The sequence below is a fragment of the Excalfactoria chinensis genome, chromosome 17 (assembly GCF_039878825.1).
Source record: "Excalfactoria chinensis isolate bCotChi1 chromosome 17, bCotChi1.hap2, whole genome shotgun sequence".
NCBI lineage: Eukaryota > Metazoa > Chordata > Aves > Galliformes > Phasianidae > Excalfactoria > Excalfactoria chinensis.
Window position 1 is genome coordinate 730,670 of NC_092841.1, and position 18,280 is coordinate 748,949.

General features: G+C 48.7%; 1 protein-coding gene across 6 annotated transcripts in view; it reads right to left on the reverse strand.

Moving 5' to 3' along the window:
- Nucleotides 1–18,280, reverse strand: part of MYOCD (myocardin) — a 211,914-nt gene that overhangs the window by 44,010 nt on the left and 149,624 nt on the right. Inside the window, exon 1 of one of the 6 annotated variants that reach the window (XM_072351838.1) lies at nucleotides 15,739–15,802. The exons of the other annotated variants lie outside the window; for them this stretch is intronic. The gene's annotated coding sequence lies outside the window, so the exon portion shown is untranslated. Of the gene's footprint in view, nucleotides 1–15,738; nucleotides 15,803–18,280 lie in introns of those variants that run through there. 6 annotated transcript variants of the gene reach the window in all.

Sequence of the window (18,280 nt, forward strand, 5' to 3'; positions counted from 1 at the left end):
TAAGTTACTTTTCTTATCTTCTCTAACTATTTATAGTTTGTTTGTATGCTTAAGAGCTAGACATATCCCACTATGTTTCAATAAATCTGAAATATCTTTGTTGACAAAAAGAAATATTGTCTGCTGTTAATGAAAATAAGGTAATGAGTATATTGAGTTACTAATATCATTAATATTTTAGTAATTACTTTCAGGGCTTATGTTGACTCAAATACATTAAAACTTAGTTTTTGTTTCTTCTTTTTCTTAAAAAAAAGCAACAAATTTAAGAATTAGTTGCTTTAGTTTGAAGGGCATCCACTCAATGAAAACTAGCAATAAGGCAGACAAAATAGATTTTCCTTCCAAGACATCTAATATTGTCACTAACACTCATCACCAGACAAACCAGTGCAAATGCAAAATGCCTCAAATGCCTGCCATCACCAGTACATGCGCTGCTGACAGCCTCATCTGAAGAATATGCAATGGGACAAACCCAGTGCCTTTGGCTAACGGTTCTTTGTCTTTGCTGTCTAATATGGAGTTTCAGAAAGTGTCAGTGTCTGAGTACTGGGTTTGTCTGGAGACAGCACTTTGTATTTGCTTCCGAGAAAACGCATGATGGGAACTTTCTTCTAGAAGGCAGGACAGTGATGGGGGATGGGAGCTGGCTGGCTGCTCAGAGTGCTCCTGCAGTTCCACCTGAGTTCAGGGGTCACTGACCAAACAGGCAATGTGCCACCAAGCTGCTGATAGCAGGCCCAGACCCAATGGCTGATAGCTTACTAGAAACACTGAGAGTGACAGAAATGCCTCCTCCTTACTCTCTTTTAATAAAGCCATTTCTGAACACGTCCATTTCCTACTAGGGAAGGGGAGAGAGCGGACATCCAAAAGCTCATGCCCTACGTAGCACAGCAGTGCAGAACCAGCAGCAGGGGAAGCTCAGCCCCGCTCCCAGTGAACATCGGCTTTGCCCCTTCAGCATCCCCTGGATGTTCTGAAAATAGAAGGTGGCAGGCTAGTTAGACTTCCTTTACTCTGAGATTTCAGTTTTAATGTCTGTTTGATAGATAAATGAACAACAAATGCAGTGCATTACAGCCAGGCGGCCCAGCCCGGCAGCGGGAACAGGACCGGTGCAGGAATATTTTTTCTAAAGATCCCTTCTGGAATGTTATTTTGAACTCTTTGAAACGGCAAAGGTTTTTAGACATTGTGTGTTTTGTTAAGTGTCCCCTGGGAAAGCTGGATTTAAAATTAGTCAAACTCTTTCACTTTTTTAAACCCTTCCCTAAAATAGTTGATATAAAATTTGGTGGGAATTCTGCTGAGAGCTTAAATTGGCTGAAACAGACGATCTAATGGAAATGACATTTGGGGAAAAAATGTGAAAAACCTGGGTTCCTTTCTGGCTTCCAATGACATAATCAGGGCATGGCAGGACCGCCTGCTGCTCTGAGAGCCGCCCTGACCCGGGCCCTGGTCACCAGTTTCCCTCATATGGGAGGAGGAGGCAAACAGCTGGGAGAGAGCTAAAGGAGGGACATGGCTGCTCTGCTGTGGCACTGCCCGTCCTCTGCTGTGCTGCCGTGGGCTGATATTTGTCACCCTCGGAGTGAATAATATGACAAGGAGGCCAGCACACACCCAAGCCTCCATCAATTGGTGTGCAGCACAGATGTTTCTGTTCAGATGGGACATGGGGTTGGTTTCGTACTTGGGAAAAAAGAGGCAGATGGATGGTTTGAGTTTGAAAGGAAATATGGGAAATGTTTCCTTGTCCCACTCAGGGTGGTGCTGTGTGAACGCTGTGTGGACATTGTGGAGGGGTTTGCAAGGGGCAACCTGGCTCATCTTGCAGGCATGCACATCACCTCAGGTGACAACCATCTCTGGGATGGCGCACAGTCCCAAGGGACCCACGTTGGGGTGAGACCATCCCCCTGCTCTGACCTAGGCCGAGATGGGGGGGAACGTCTCCTCTGACTGCTCTCCTCACCACAGGTCCAGATGGGTTGGGTTATGGGCAGCACCATGAATGGCACCTGCTCTGTGCCATGGGCTGTGCAGGGAGGGCCTGGTGTGTGCAGACGGTCCTGTTGTGCTCTGTGGGGTGAGGAAGGTTTGTTCTCCTCAGCCAGCTCCTCCTGAGAGAGATGGGTATTCAAACTTGCCCCAGAAATGTCTGGGGCCTTCCCCAGGCCGGTAGCTTATTTACTCAAGCCATTTTGTCACTCACAGAGATAAAGCCTCCTTCCCACACCTTAGGTTCCTCTCAGAGCAGCTGGGAGATAAGGGCAGAGGAAGGCTGGCTCCTGCTTGCCGAACCTCGGAGGGTTTCATGGAGAGGCCTCTCTGGGAAGCCACCTCTGCTATCGCTCTGACAGGTGTCAGCAGCGCTTTTAGCAGCCAGCCACAGACAGATTAGCCAAATGTGTCTCCTGCCCAGAGTGCTTTGGCTCTTTAGGCATTGTTTTAAACACACAGAATGGGAAAGGATTTTGAGCTGAGATAGGAGGCTTTATTCAGGAATGGTCTGACCTAAGGACCTTGCTATCGCCAGGCCCAGCATCCACCCCAGATGGGCCCTGCATGAGAAGGGCCTCAGTGATAATGGGGAGGAGGGGCTGTTCCCCCATCACAGACCCTGGTTTAATGCCTGGTGTGCAGGGAATATAACAGCATCCTCAGCTTTCTGCTCCCTGATCCCTGATGTGTGCCTGAGGTGGCAGCTCAAGAAAGTGGTGATTCCTTTGGAGAAGTAAAGCACCACAGTGTGGATGAACTGATGCACTTGTGTAGCTGAAACAACACCTGACCTGGGGGGTATCATCTATTTGCACATCTGTGGAAGCCACAGCCTCCAGAGAAACTGCTGCTTCCACCACACAGACACAGACATAAAAGTCAGCACTGTCTCCTGAAGCCTACTGGAGAAAGGAGCTGGTGTATACAGAGCTGGCTCTCCTGGTGCTGCTGTGAGGAAAGACTTCTTAAGGGGAGATTGAAAAGGATCCAAGAGCATAACAGGCTGATTACAGGTGGTGTAGGGCCACCTGTCTCTGGGGATGGTAGGTACAAGTCAAAGAAGCAAATTTAGGAGTCAGAGCAGTGATTGGCACTGATGCTCAGGGAACCTGACTTTGTCACCCAGCAGCCCAGGGAAGTTCCGCTCCAGCAAGTCACTGCTTGGCCCACTTCCCCCTCCACACAGGGCTTACTTAGATGATAAATTCCTCTGGATTATCCAGAGGTGTCCCTTGTCATGGGGCTGTACAGCTGACATCAAAATGCCTCGTGTTACTGTCACTTCATTGTAGATGGTGTGTTTTTCAGGAATTTGTACCCTATTGCCCAGCCAGTCAGATCACTTGAAGCACCCTGCAGCTCTCCACAGGGCTTTGTTTACTGGCCATGTCTAATCTATGGTCATGGTACACAGACACAGGAGAGACATATATTTGGGGCAGGATGTATATATCCATGATATGCATCCATTGTGGGGCCCATTCTAGTAGCACTAAAAATTGACATTCCTCATGGTGCCCACTTTTTTATGCCAAGCAAAACTTTCCTGTCCTTTTCAGAGATATTTATAGATGGGAATCTCGACAAGAATGAGTTTCTGTTTTGGAAGGAATAGTTTTACTTATTACTAGCTCTGATTTGTGTGTGTGTGTGCTCAAAGGTGCAAGAGAGTGACAAAAGTATCACTTAAAGAATTTGAGAAGTGAATCCTTAGGGTATGGAACAGAAGAAGTGAGACCGTTTTTTAAACTGGATGGTAAATAGGTGACACAACGAACATGCTCTCCCTGTTGTGGATGGTGCATGAGGCCAAAGAGCAGGGGCTGCTGCTACACGGGAAGCTGGCAGGGTCTCATCACTGCACTGAGCTGCTGTATGCTGTGAGCAGACTCACAAGCAAAACCTTGCTTCCACTCTGTGGGCTGCTCAGACCTCATTACAACAGTATGTGCTCAATTCCAGTGTTTTTCAGAAAGGAATTGGTTTGCTTGTTTGTTTGTTTGCTGGGTTCTGTTGTGGTTTTTTTTTTTGTGGTTTTTTTTTTTTTTTTTTTCCTGGATGGGGGAAATTACAGACTAAGATTATACAAAGCTGCCCTCAATCAGACTGAGGAGCAAGCACAGCTGAGCTCCAGTGGGAGGATAGTTTGGCTGTGGGGACAAGCCATTGCAGCTTGGAAAGAGCAGTATTTCCGTACAGACTTACAGGACGGTTTTCACCACTACCAAAGTGAGAAGAATAAACATTAGAGATGATGGGAAAGACTGTATGTGTACACCTGGCAGCATCAAATTCTAGCAGTACAGGATGGCAAGCATGTCCCACCACCCCCCTTCCCTGGCTGCCCACTTCATTCCCACCTCTGTGTCTTACATAGCCAATACTGTTTACTTTCCTTCTTTAAGATCCAGAAGATGCTCGTGCCCTCCTACATCTCAGTGCCTACAGTCTCCCATTCTATGCATGCTATGGTTGGAATATTCTCTCAGCAACATGGAGGATGTTTTCCAGAAGATCTTTCCATGCTGTTGAAAAGGTAGCAGTGAAGTCTGACTAAAAGTAGTGCAGAATTGTTGAAAACTGACTGAATGGTATCCAAAGCTCTGCTTCGTTCTCTACTTATTGGTGAATACAGTAGTTGCCTTCAGCAAGCAGAGGAAGGCACTGACACTGGTGGTTTGCTGCAGTGTGTCCACTGCATTTCCCATCTCTTCTTGGCTCCAAACCAAATGACCAGGAAAAATTCTATATCATGGCCTTGGAGAAAAGAAAGGGATTTGGTCTGGTCTGCTCATGAAAGTGTCTGCATCTTGACATGGGAGGCATTAAAGGAACTTACTCCTCTCCAGGAAAACAAACAAACAAAAACCAACAAAGAAAAACAAAACCAATTGCTTCAAGGTATTTTGACTGCAGATAAAGAGCAACAAAATAAAGAATAATACAATGCAAGTACTGCAGAAAAGATAGAGATGTGTAGAACACAAGTAAGAAGCCCAGCAGAAGGAAAGAAGGCTTCAAGCACCCATGCATCACCTATTGGGTATTAAGCCAACAAATACTGTGAGGTGCAGGTGCAGGGTTGCGTGGAGCCTCTGTGTTCTTGAGGGATCTTGCCCAGAGCTGGCCACTTCTCATACCCCTCAGGAACTGAAAAGAAACTGTCCTATTCAGATAGGGGAAAAAACTGCTTCCAGGTAGACTAGGTCCAGCTTTGGTGGTTTTGTTACTTCCTGGTGAGCTGAACCAACTGCTTCTCGGCCGTGGTTAGCTCTGAGTATCTGTAACCACTTCCATTCATTCTTCCTACCTTAACACTTGTCTCTGGCTTAATATATATATATATATGTATATATATTACTTCTTTGACTATCTCAAATCTTATGGAAAGGTCTATAAGAACCATAAGGATGATAATCCGTGGCAGATGATGCTTCACATTACTTAGAGGTGCAGTAGTGATATCTCCAAGGCCTTTAGCACAGTAGCAGATGTCTGAGAACAGGCAGCTCCTGACAACAGAAACCTTTCTACTGCTCTGAACAACAGCCTGACAAAGATGTCAGTGCTCCTTACAGACAACATCCGATCTGGCCTGGTGTTTGCCCTGCAGTCATGCACAGTTGTCATCTCCTGCCCTGCTTCCATTGCAGAGAAGGAAACTGAGCTGCTTCCTGTAAGAGACAGTAAGTCTGCACTGTTATTGCACAGCTTGAGAACCAACTGCTCTTGCAGATGTCAGCTTCTTTGGAAAATATCCCCAAAAGAAGAAGCGAACAGGGCTTTCACACCTACCCAAAAAGAACAGCAAATGGTACTCAGCACTGAGTGCTAAATTTCACATTACCCACTCTGCACAGCATGGACCATCACCCCAAGTCAAGCCTCAGTGTTCCCCATCTCCAAGCACTTGTACACAGTCAGGCTACTGGGCTAAGGACCATCAGCTACAGGGCAGTGCTATGCAGGTGGGGCTGTGCACACATGTATCTCATCACATTTGCATCATCTCTGTTCCAAACGACTGTAGACAAACCATTAAAAACACAGCTCACCTGTGTTCTCACTGTGATAGGAATGGTTACAAAGAGGGCACAGCCCATCTAGCTGCTGCATGGCCATTTCCCAGCATGTGGCACTAGCACTGTTTCGTGGTGCCTAAGAAAGTGGTAAACACTCCTAACACACTCCTTAAACTTACAGTAGAACTGCATCTGTAGCACCTCGTGTATACAGTGCTTGTCACTGCATCCAGAAAGCAGTGATAAATGATCCACTGCACTCTGCTTGGGAGACATCTTTAGATTTGCTTTTAAAATGACACATTGGTGTCTGTCACTGTGAAGTGCTCAGGATTCACAAGAAAAAACCTCACTACTATATCCCCCACATCCCTGTTCCAGCCAACTGTGTGGCTTTTCTCTCTCTCCAGATAGCACAGGATCCTTCCTCTGTAGGGATCTGACCCTTAAGACATGGCAAACAAGTACCATCCCTACTTGCTGCTGCCACTGGCCTTCCAAGGGAACACAGCAGGCTGTGCCATGTGCATGCACAGCAGGTGGGTCAGTTGCTTCTTGCTGTGGTCAGAAGTGTACAATAAATGAGGTACCAAAAGCTCTGTTGGGGGGAGGGAGGGAATAAAATTCATCCCCAACACAGTATTATGAGGATGGAGTAAGCCTTTATGCAGGACAAGAAAACAGGATGTTCAAGCTCAGATGAGACAACACAGTTACTGGGAAGTCTCCGCTTCGTTCTTGCCTTACCCTTCATGTCCAGGAATAGGGCTGGATATATCAGACAACAGACACAGAAAGATGCAGTTGAAGCAGCCCTCAGGGGAAAACCAGCCCTGGAAGAGGAAGGCCAGGATGCCAGCTTCCCAAGCAAGCTAAGGCACTGTGGCAGCTCTGGAATGCGTTTCTTACTATAATCCTAATCATGACTTTTATTTGTCTATATTTCTGTAACTATTTCTAATATCACAAATATTTGCATTTCCTTGATTTTCTTAGATCCATGTAATGTTGTCAAATGCTGTCTGCTTCCATTGCTAGCTCAGGGAGGTTGTGCAGCAGAGGGAACCACAGAGAACCCACTCAACCCTTGGAGGACCAGCACTTGGCAGGGGGTGGGGAGTCCCACAGGGTGGGACCTCAGCCCATCTGTACATCATCACCTTATCCACATAAACTGACAGCAGGAGGTGCTGGGACAAGGGGTGAGTTTTGACTCTTTCAAGTGTAGCTGAGCTTTAGGCTCTTGTCTGGGGGCCCGGCTTCCTCTCACAGAGAAGCAATGGTGCACAGGACACTCCATCATATTGGGCCAGTGACACAATTACAGGAGGAGGTGACCGATCACCTGTAGAAGTGATCTCAGTCTGGGACTGAACCACCTGTGTCCCCAGTAAACACCCAACAATTGCCTCCTGGCGCTGCCCTGCTACAAACTCTTCAGTCCGTGGCCAAACCAGGATGCTCAGCCTGCTCTGCTGAGAGGTCCACCCCATCAGCCTGTCTTCAGAGTCCCGAGATGGGAGCTGAGGTCAGCATGGCCAGCAGAGAGAACTGACACTTAGGTATCCAGGGGGCTAATGGCCAAGCCAGCTTTTCCTAAGCTCATGAGAACCAATCTCTTGACACAGAAGTACCCAGCCTTCTTACTAGAAAATGGGCATCTGAAACCTTCCTTGTGGAAATATTATTACCATTTCCAGGGTGGCTGGGGAGGAAGCACCAAGTAGTTTATCCACAGAGTCTGTGCTTATCTGCCCTGCTCACACGCAGCTTCTCAGAGATGATTCTTTGGTTTGACTCCATCTCAGGGTCAAAGTGCTTCTGAGTTAGGAGACATCCCCACCAGTAACAGCTGTGTGTAGTCAGGATTCCCATCCTCACCTGGAAAGCTCCTTGTAACAGGTTTCCTGCCTTATATATGATGGTGGAGCAGGCCCCAGTTCCCCGGCCAGTGGGCTCAGACCTATTGCTGTGCTCCCTGGCTCCCTGCCCCTGTCTCAGTGAGGTTTCCCACTCGTTCCCAGGAACTCACACAGCTCTTCCCTGGAAATTGCAGTGCCTGAGCCCAGCTCAGTGCTTCCTGCTGGCATCAGATGGCAGGCAGCTCTGCACTGTGTCCATCCCACCAGTGCCCCAAACTCCCCATCCTACACAAACATTTATCACCCATCTGAGATAAAGCAGCACCATCTGGCTCCCAGCTTTCTCCACAGGGACGCGGGCAGCTGCAGCAGGTACCACCTCCTGTTTCCAGAGGGGAGAGACAGACCAGAATGTTTTCAGATGGGGATGGCAGGGACTGAGGGAGCAGGGAACATGTTTTGTGTTTTGTGGTGCAGGTCAGTGCCCCGTGTCTGTACTGCCCTTCCACATCTTTGTTGCTCCCTCTGGGTGCTAGGCAGAGTGGAAGGAAAAAGGGTACCGAGTTGCTTCTCAGCTGCAGATGATATTAAAACCAGGGTGTATGGAGGCACTGCGTCCCACCTGCCTGCACTGTGCTCCACCAAAGGTGGCTTGCAGAAGTGCTGGATGTGCATGCACAGACAGGGCACGCACCAGGTATTACTCATTGCTAACAGCCAGGGATGTGACTTGCCCAGAGAGAAGCCACAACCATGAGTGCACTGCTGCATCTGTGGTCTCCACCTCACAACCTGCAGGAAAGAGGTGGAGAAGATGTCACAGGGTCTGGACACTGTGATCAGTACAGCTTCTAGCAAGGACCTCAAGTGACCTTTTCTGCAAGGTGTGCAGAAGACAACATGAAGCTCACAGACATTAAGGCCAGACTTTGCTGAGCACCTTGCCCACTGCGCTCTCCAAACCCAGCTCTGGGTGGCAGTTGCTCAGTGCCCCCTGGGGTAGCCACACTGCATCAAGCAGGAGCTTTGCCAATGAGTGTGCTCAGCACAGCGGGACATCCAGCTCGTGGGATTTCTGGTCGCACTGGGGTTCCTGGTCAGCATGTGCATAACAGCTCCATGCTGGGGCAAATGTTTGCAGGGCAGAGGCATGCAGATTTCATCCCAAGTGAGTATTCATCTGATATTCCTTACCAGAATGTATTTTTGGGTCTCCTCTTTATAAGCCATCCAGTTAGGGAACAGAAACAATAGTAGATGATTTAAACTATCAGTCACACAATGTGAATGCTAACAAATAGCCAAGTCAAATGATTTTTGTTTAAACTCCTTGCTCATGAATAGGGGCATGCTGGTGGGGCCCCGGGGAGCAGGCTGAGCTCTGGCTGTGGGGTCTCTGCTCTCTGCCTTGCCAAGTGCCTGTGTGAGGAAACTTGCTGGGTCTCACCAGGAAAGGGGGGTTAAAAGCTGCTCTGTATGTGAGGAGCTGTCATTACCCTACGCTGATATGTGACAAACACACCCTTGTTTCCCTCAGTTCACAGCTCAGAGGGCTCCTGCGTATTCTCTGCTTTGGGTGCATGGCAAGAAAGATTTGCTCAGCTCCCTTGTGGGTTGTGCTTTGCCCTCCCAGCCCAGCTGACCCCTCTGAACGTCCCTTTTCCCCTACCTGGAAGCAGACCCAGGAGTTGCTAGGGCTGCGTAGCAGGGCTCCTATGGGATAAGCAGCTGCAGCAGCTGTATGTGGCAGACACATTGTCTACCCTAAAACAGAACGGTGCAGGACTGTAGGATACAGAGATCTAGTTGGTGATAATTCCCAAGAGAACATTTGTTATTTCCCAAGCACACAGAGCTGCAGTGTGGGTATTTAGCAAAATCTCTCCCTCTGTGTGCATACGCTGCAGGAGTCCCTCTGTCCCAGCATCCAGAAACCTCCAGCCAGAAAAAAACAGGACTTCAGCATGTCCTGGGGGATAACAAATGCACTTTGGAGTGATTATAAACTTCCAGAAGGGCTGATAACCAGAGCTTCTGCCAAAGCTGCCCTCAGCTCCTCTGTGCTCAGCTGTCCCCTGTGGGCAAGGCAGACATTCCTGGCTCTGGGCAGCTGGCCCAAACAGGCAGCCACTGAGCTGCAGGTTGTTGAACCTGACCGTGCAGTGAAAAAGCTCCATTTCAAAGAAATGGGGTTGATCACCACTATTTCTAGGGAAGGTGTTCCTCTGTCTCTCTCCCGAACTCCAGACTGTATTTCCTCATTTCCAGATTAAAATTCATAGTGATCTATTTATGCCCATTTATTCTCTTGCCAGCAAAGATCTGTAGCTTAAACAGACAAGAAAAGCTCTTCCTAATCCCTGCTATCTACCCCAGATGTACGCACAGAAAGCAGTGGCTGCGTCTTTCCTGAAGCAGGCAACCAGAGCTGCATGCACCTCTCCAGACATCAGCTCCCATGGGCTCCGTGTCACAGCTGGGAGGAACCATCCTGGGGCACTGATTTTGTATCTTCCATGTTGACATTACAATGGTAGGCCATGCTTGTCCTGTGACAAACTGGTGCACCCCAGTCTTGAGTGCACTGCGACTTCCAGCCGGCTGGAGCAGAAGCCCACTTCTCCAGAGCACCATGGTCAATGCTGGCACAGTGCAGCAAATGTATGGACTCCGAGAACATACATTCTAAAATGTAAAAGCCTTCCAAATATCACTGCTCTAATCAAAACTTTTACTTTTACAAATCCCTCTCCTGCTACGGATGAGACCAATACCACCAGCAGCAGCACCTCATGTTTGGTTAATTATATTAATTATTCTTATCGACTTTCCCATCAGGAGAATCTCAAGTAGCAAACCCTAACAAACCCTAACCATGCCCTGCTGACAAGGAGCCACCAGGAGATGCAGTGAAGCATAGGGAACCTTTGACTGCATGGGGCAGTTTCTGAAAGGCATTCAGAGCTGCAAGATGAAGCGAACAGGATCAGATCCAGCCCCTGTACTGTTACATTGCAGTGTATCACCAAGCCATGCCATGCAGAGTGGGAAGACTGCTGTTTGTGCTTTATGTGTGTTCAGTCTGGTAGGGCTCAGCAAGAGAAGTTTTCATTCTCTGAAGTTGCCAACATTTCCCAAGTCTGGAAAAAGCTTCAGAAACTGTTCTCTGAAAGAAGAGCAGGAAACTCCTCACCTGAGGGGCTCATAGGTAGCCTCAGGGTTTAGAAATTGCTGTTTTTATGCTGGCCTGAAGATAATTATGTCATTCAATGCCTGCTTCAGGCAGATCCAAGCTGTACCCAAGGTATCCCTGAAGATCCTCCAGTCCCCATCCTGCTTTCCCCTTCTCCTTCCATGGATGCTCCTGGGGTAGAGACCAAGGCACTGTGGCCCAACCCCAGGCCAGGCTGGCACAACCAGCCACAGGCTGGTGGCACTGAGTGCTGTGTGACGAGGTAACAGCTGCCCTTCCTTTCACTTGCCTTCAGCTCACAGGTGCCTTGACACAAAGTCCATGCCCAGGGAACAACTGGAGCCAATGATGCTGATTCTGCCCAACTCCAGAGGCTGTTCCTCAGACTGTAGAAGCTCCAAATAGCCCTGTTTTGCTACCACACTCAAGGGCAGTCATCTGACAAAGACTGGGAGCAACCAAAGTGGAAAACAAAGTCAGTGGGCATGGAGACCCACAGATGGACCAGGTGAAGGTGACGTGGTCTGTTGAGCTGGCTGCACATGGGGCTTGGATGGGAACTATCCCCTCCTGAGAGCACATGCCATTGTGTGTGCATGCCTGGCTCTTGCTGGGAAGGGCCCTTTTCCAGCTTGTTCAGCTTCACCAGTGCCAGAACTCGGAGGGGGGCTCAGGAACCTTCCCCCTTGCTGCCTCACAACCCAGGGAAAATATTCCTGAATGCTTTGGCACAAAATCGCAGAGCTGCTTGCCGTGAATCCTGGAGTGTAAACAGGATGGCATGGGCACATGTGGTGGGAAGAGGCAGGGGCACCACCTCCGCCTTCACTGCTCACTTTACAAACACAGCACGAGGCATGGAGCACATAAGTAGCAGAAGCTAAAATCTCTCCTTACTCCCTCCCTCCTTCCCTCCCCCGGGGAGCTCGCAAAAACTCAGCTGCTCAGTGTGTTGCAGGCACGTGCAGCCAGAGCCAGATGAACAGGAAAAACTGACCCAGCATCTTCAAAGGATTAAGGCACCAGGCGTGAGCTGTGCACCATGTAAGGCTCTGGCAGGGGGAGCAGAGCTATTTAATGAATCACTGCACAGTCTGGTCTCCCGTCCGCCTTTCCCTGCAGGATGAGGCAGAGTGATAAGAATTCCCTAACCTGCCTCAAACACTCAGCATTTCTCCATACCCCTCCTCACACTGCTAAGAAGCAGAGCACGGACCCCACAGCTGAGAAACATCATCTGCATCTTCCTCTTGGCCCATGTCACTTACTCTCCTCCATAAAATCAATCCCCCCTGCCACTAGGAAGGACATATGCCTCTGCTCATCTTCTGAGCTGCATCACACAACCCCATCACAAAGCAGCAACTGCGGCTCTTTCAGCCCAGGCCCCCGGATCCTGCAGGCAGGGAAGATTTAGGCAGTGCTGTAAAACCCACAGCTACATGAAAAGGGGTTTAAAAGTGATGAGGGAATTGAATACAGAAGAGATCTTGTCAACTAGCTGGTTCCATTAGCACTGTCAGGAACACTAAGAATATAGACATTACATGGTTTGAAAATGTTTCCAAGAGTTCTGTGTATTATTACGTTATCTCTGATCTAAACCCCTGTTAGGGATTTCATGCTCTTAGCCCGTGTTTGAGATTCAGTGCATTAATCAGTGAGATCTTTCTGAGATGTGTCAACAAATTCAACTCGCTGTTCCGAGTTAACTGCGCTGAGCGAAAGAGCGCTGTGTTTAGGAGCAGCCTGAACCTGCAGGGCTGAGTCACACTCAGGAGGGATCGGTACCCGAGCACCATTTCCTGGGGCAGAGGAGATCACAAGCAGTGATGGATTCCTTGCTGTCCACCCTTGCTGTGCACCTCTTCACATCTTCTCTTAAGAGGTGAAAATGGTGGTTGTAAAAAAGAGCAGCTGGATGTTTTGAGTGGTTGTAAACAGACTGCTGGTGTGAACCCAGCTGAGAGGTACCCCAGCCTGCATGCAAAGCAACAATGAGATTTAGTGGGGACTGTTCCTCAGTCCAGTTGTACCCACTGGCACGTGTCCTTGGCATGGAGGAGGCAGCTGTTGGGCAAAGGGACAGTGACACTTGGGAGAAGGAGCAACAGATTTTGTTCCTGCCTTGCTCCCAGTCACCAAGCAAACAGGGGTGTAGTTATGGAACCAGTAGAAAGCAAGACATGAAAAAGATTATGAAAGGTTCCTACATCCATAGCTTGTGATCCCTGCAGGAGAAAGAAGCTGGCAAGTGTAGGGATTGATGATGATTTGTACTTCAGGCTCTGGAGAGATGACATTTCCATAGGCCCCAGGAGCGCACAGAACCCCAAGGCCCATCAAAGTGTTCAGGAGGGAACACTGCAATGGTGTGTGACAGCAGGGTGTGTTGGTATGCGGGTGCTGAGGGCTGGGGCTTGCAGTGCCAGCAGAGTGGAGAAGAGCAGTGTGCCTGCCCAGCATGTGTGTGTGCAACAGCAAGAGGCAGCACCTGTGTGCATGTGCATGCACACGAGTGCACTGGCAGTGGTGAGTGCACATGTATGCTTGCTATCGTGAAAACGTGCAACAGAGTTATTGTGAATTTCCACATGTCATGCCCTGAGATTTCATTTCCTCTCAAATGCAGCCCATGCCTGGGAGTCAGTTGGCAATGTGACGCAACACAGAACCCCAGTGTATGTTGGAAATCTAGTCCAGAAGGCTGATTATTCTCCCTGTTGACCAACATTTCTGAGACAATAGAAAGAAGAAAATTAATCACAGAACTCTCGTTTTTAAAAGTAAATGGAATTAAGTGAAATGTTCTCTGCCAAAATCTAGTAAGAATCAGAGTGAAAGGGAAAATAGAGGGAATGTCATGGGAAATGCTACTTTGCAACATTGCATTTCCCCAGCAAAGATAACCTTGGGTACAGCCTCTGATCCAGTCCACATTGTCACGACAAGGTGCCACTGCTTTCAGCAGCTGCATTTGTGAAGGGCTGGAACAAAACTGAGGAGCATCATCATGCAGGACTTTGGAGATGGCTCACATGAATCCTGAGAGCCATGGCCAGCTTCACTGGCCAGCAGTAGGTAAGATTTGCATTAACACTTTGGTTGGCTGTCAGTCGTGCTACCACAATGCCTGTAAGCATGTAAGGCCCACAGTGCTCATCCAGTTCCAACCCCCTGCTATGTGCAGGGTCGCCAACCAGCAGACCAGGCTGCCCAGAGCCACATCCAGCCTGGCCTTGAATGGCTGCAGGGATGGGGCATCCACAGCCTCCTTGGGCAACCTGTTCCAGAGAATTATTAACCAGAGAGTATCTGCCTTCAAAAAACCTCTGTGCTGGTCACACCATCTCTCCCCATATGTATATTCATAGTGTTTGCACAGACCAGCCTGTGCATCCTCCACACATTAACAGATTTGGATTTCTTACAAATGTGAGTAATTATAACCTTGGATAGCAACACAGATTTTGGGGTAAAGATATTCCTAGCAGTGGACTCGATCCTCTGTTTTTGCTACATCATTCTTAATGCTTTTGAAGGCATTTTTTGTATGTCAGCTGCTTGCCCATGGCTGGCTGTGCCTCTGATTTTGACAGTATTAAAACTCAAAGTGTAAAACAATTTCCACATCAGCGTTTGGGTAAGGCTCCCTGCAGTCCCAGTGCCACTGGACTCTGGCCAGTCCTTGTGAGCAGTTAATAGGCTGTTCACCATTTGAAAGGTGTCAATGGCCAAGCTAAACACTACAGCAGTAGCAGAGTGCCTGAAGAAAGAGTGCGATCTCCAATGAGCCCATCCCAAACACTAAACCCCTGCTGTGAACACATCAGTGCTCCAGCACCGAGCTTTTGTTCTACTGAGGATTCTGAGGCTCCTTGGGTGCTCACCCTGCCTTACTCCACACCACGGCAGCTTTCATCTCACTAACTCCAGATGAATAACTTGACAAAAGACAGCTTGAACACCTACAACCCAGGCCAAGAAAAAGGTGCTTCCAGTCATGACATTTTCTACAGAGCCCTGAAGGAGCCTTCACTCAGGTGCAAGGTCTGCAGGAGGAAGGGCAGCCTCTTCCATTACAACGCTGATGCAGAATCGTGGCTCCAGCACAACTCTCTCTTTGGCGGAAGCAGGACCCCACGCGCATAAGCAGCAGTTGCAAGGATATCCACCCAAATGTACAAGATGCTCTGCAGGTGGGGACAGGGACCTCGAGGGCACCTGAAGGATCTAGAACAGGATGGATGTCACTGGTGTGATCTGTGCTATGGAGCTCAGCTATGATGCTACTGCTGCTAGGAGACAGAGTCATATCCTAGGAGGATAGCTGCCATCATCACGGGGAGCCCGGAGGGGCAGTGAGCTCCTGTCCTCCTTTATGGATTACAGTCCCTAGAAAAGAGGCCAATGATGGCAGCTTGCACCTTCCGGACACACAGTTGAACAAAGGCCTCTCAAAGGGTCTCATCCACCACTCCTGTGTCCCACAGCAACTCTGGCAGCAAATCCAGCCCTGGGAGCCCTGAGAGATGACCGCAGAGTTTCTGTCCCATTTCGGATGGAGAATCCAATCCTGCCACAGCCTTGCTGTGGTCCCTCACAACTGCCACAAGCAAACCACACTCTCCCCTCCCACAGCACCTACCTAGCAAGGCTTCTGGAGAGGAGGAGCAGCAGATCAGCAGGATGGGATGGGCTGGTGTGCAGCAGGATGGGCTGCCGGCATGGATCCTGCCTGCCGGCTGCCCCAAGAACTGGCTGTGATGAGCTCAGCTCTGGGGAAAGGCTCAAGGCTTTTGAAAACATGAAATGTAGCTCTAGCAGCGTCCGGTCTGCTGAGCTCCACCTCGTCTGGAGAAAAGTGAGAAGAGGGGGATATCTGAAATAATGAGTTTTCTATTTATTCAAAACATAACAACAGATAAACTCCAATCACATGTTGCATTCATATATTGGAATATTTATTCCAAATATGGTCCTGTTGCAATTGTATGATAAACATGAAAGCGAGAGTGCAGTTATTTATGTCCTGCCTTCGGCTTCTCAATTGCATGTTTAAGTTTAGGGTATTTATGCTCTTTCATCCAGCTGTCTGACTTTATCAATTTGTGTACAGCTTGAGAGAGGCAACCATGCCAGGAGCAGAGCAAGCCCCAGCAGACCTTGATAGGACGGGCTTCCCTCATGGAAAGCACATTATGTCCCTCCTGCTTCTCTCCTGGCCCCTGCAGAGCAGAGCTGGCAGCAACCGGTGCATTACATAGTCCCCTGGCAAGGAGGGAGAGCCTTTCTCCCTGGCTGGGGCCGAAGGAGCTTCCAATATCATTTAAATGAAACAATAACTCAATGGTAGCGAGTGAAGGTTATTTGGGGTGCTCCAAGAAGGCACATACTGTGCCCAGGAGCAATGGAAAAATAGGCAAAGGGAAGTTTTGACTGAACAGTCAAAAAAAGCTCTTGGCAGCACCTCCTGTACTGCAGAGCCACCTCTGGTGTGGCAGGATGGGCGCTCCCCTGAACTGCTGATTTGGAACGGGATTCACATTGATGGGTACACCATCACGTTTACCTTCGTGCCTCTGAGCACAGACTGAAATGGCCAAGAGTCGCGAGGAAGGCACGGCTGAAGCTGTTCCCAGCATAGATATTCCCCTTGGTAGTGCTTGGGTTCCAGTGGCTACCATCAGAGAATGGGGCCAAGGAGAACGCATCCACCTGATACAAGAAACTGGAGAGCACTTGGGTAAGTGCTGGAGGCCAGACAAATTGCTCACACCTGAGGTGAATACAAAGCTAAGAAGGAAAATGCACCCTCTGGTCGCTCCATCCTGGTTTTGGATGGGAACCTCAGAAACCCTCTGGTGACTCTGAGCTAAATGTGGGCAGCAACACTATGATTTAGAGATCTGCCACAGGACAGGATCCTTTTGCACATTAGGGTGTCCATAAGGAAACGCAGGAGTAGAAGGATGAATAGGCAGCAAATGCAGAGCACTAAAGATGATATGTTCCTCCTGACTTGCCCAGCCATGAGAACAGACCAGCAGCAAAATAATCCGAGGATAATCCACTTCTTCCACAATCCACCAACCTGTAGCAACAGGTTTGCAACAGATCCCCTGCCTTCCCAGGAGGTGGGAAACAAGGACACAAGTCATGGTAGCCAGATTCCACCCAGTCACCTTGTACGTACTGTGTGCATACACCCACACACTCAGTGCTCCCAAATCTCCTGATATCACTGTCCATCATCCCCCAAAATACAGACACACCGTTACATCACGTCTTCCAAGTGCTCACCAGACATGACATACAGAAGGCTCCTTAGAAGCTCAGCCTCCTTGCACCTGTCCAGAGCAGAATGCACCTGCCCGGAGACCTGCACCTGCCCCTCACGCAGGCTTTGCTGGATGAAAAGAATACAAAACTTCCAAAGGAAAAGCACACTGTTCAAGTTCCTACTTTGCTTTTGAAAAGTACCATCGGGTAATGTCCCTGGAGCTTGTCACAGGGGATTTCTTACCCCTATAAATGCGTAACGTGCTCAGAATCTACGCAGTTTGCATTTACAGCACCTAGATCCTCCTCCACCTTTGATGTGCTACTTTTAAAGCTCACTGAGTACATCTTTGAGCTTGAATGATGACAGCAAAAATGAAGTGGGAACTACAGCATGCTCTGACATTTATCTGCAGCCCCTCAGGTTCTGTATCTCTGCACACCACCTGGTGTCAAACATCATGTCCTCAGGCTAGACACCTTCTGCCTCTCCATTTATTGTGCCTTTGTTTGCACCTTTCCTGTCTTCACAGCACCCTCTGAGGTGAGGCTGCTTCCTTCCAGGTGAAATCATGCCAGCCACCACCAGCCCATGGGAGGACACAGTGTTATCCTCAGGAGCACTGCAAGTAAGATCATTTTTGGTTGCTTCTGACCACAGCTTTGCACTGACCTTCTGTTTAAACTCAGCACAGGCAATTCCTTCTAGTGTTCAATGCTACTCATTACCCACTCAAAAATTTACTCTCCAGACCGACCTCAATTCAGCTGTGTTCTTTCCAACATGACTCAAGACTTATAATTTTCAACACCTGCAATAGTTTCCACTTCACTGTGTGAAAACATTAGTGTTTTTCCATATCAATCTCAATGGTTCTCCACCATGGATGTCCCTTTATTCCCCTCCT